The sequence below is a fragment of the Musca vetustissima genome, unplaced genomic scaffold (genome assembly GCF_032173495.1).
Source record: "Musca vetustissima isolate MV318-11 ecotype Yass unplaced genomic scaffold, APGP_CSIRO_Mvet_v1 utg97763, whole genome shotgun sequence".
Classification (NCBI taxonomy): domain Eukaryota; kingdom Metazoa; phylum Arthropoda; class Insecta; order Diptera; family Muscidae; genus Musca; species Musca vetustissima.
The window spans coordinates 57,064-57,890 of record NW_026888962.1 but is presented as its reverse complement, the minus strand read 5'-3'; positions in this window follow the sequence as shown (position 1 = coordinate 57,890).

Here is an 827-nt window from a genome sequence, read left to right as displayed (position 1 = left end):
TTATGCCATCATTGCCACTGCCAAACTTCTTTAAGCTGGACGGACAGTCAACCGGCCAGCCACATGACATTTGCCGTATAACAGCTTCAAATGTTCGTGTACAGAGAGAACCTGCCCTTTTTTTGGACACAGTGGATGACAGTTGAGGCAAGAGTACGAAACTTAAAGGAAGGTTTTAATCACAACTAAATTTAGTACAGCATCCCACTGTGTCCCGATGTCCATTGTTTTGTTTTCAGACCGAGAAAAAAAAACATTCAAGAAATATTCCAATGTTCACCTCCTACTCCACCTTTTTCAGACACCATTTTCAATGGCCATTATTTTTTCGTTTTTTTTCATTTTTTTCGGTTGGTTACTGAAACGTTTTTCGTTAACACTTCAAGTGCGATGTCGGACAGTTTGCAAGATGCCTGGACCCCTTTGATCCGACACAGCCAGGCCGCCGCACAACGACGGCATCCAAGCAGCAACACCAACCAACAATCGGTGGTCCACAAGCAACACCACATACGAGAGGATGGTGGCGACGATGTTCCAGTGTCTTTTTGTCTCGGGGAGGCAGCATCCTTCACTGGTCATTTAATGGCCAGTCGGACGGCCATCCGATTGTGGTGGATGGTTGCTGCTGGTGATTGTATTGTAAATCGTTTCAGTTTCGGATTTTTTTCTCATTCGTTAGCCCTGTCAAGACACCTTGGAATGGTGTTTGGCTGTCTTTTTGGCATTTCGGCTGGCACAGCAACAACAATAACACCAACACCATTTTGAATCGTAACCGAAAACAGAAGACGAAGAAAATAAATCGGATTGGTAATAAATTGTGG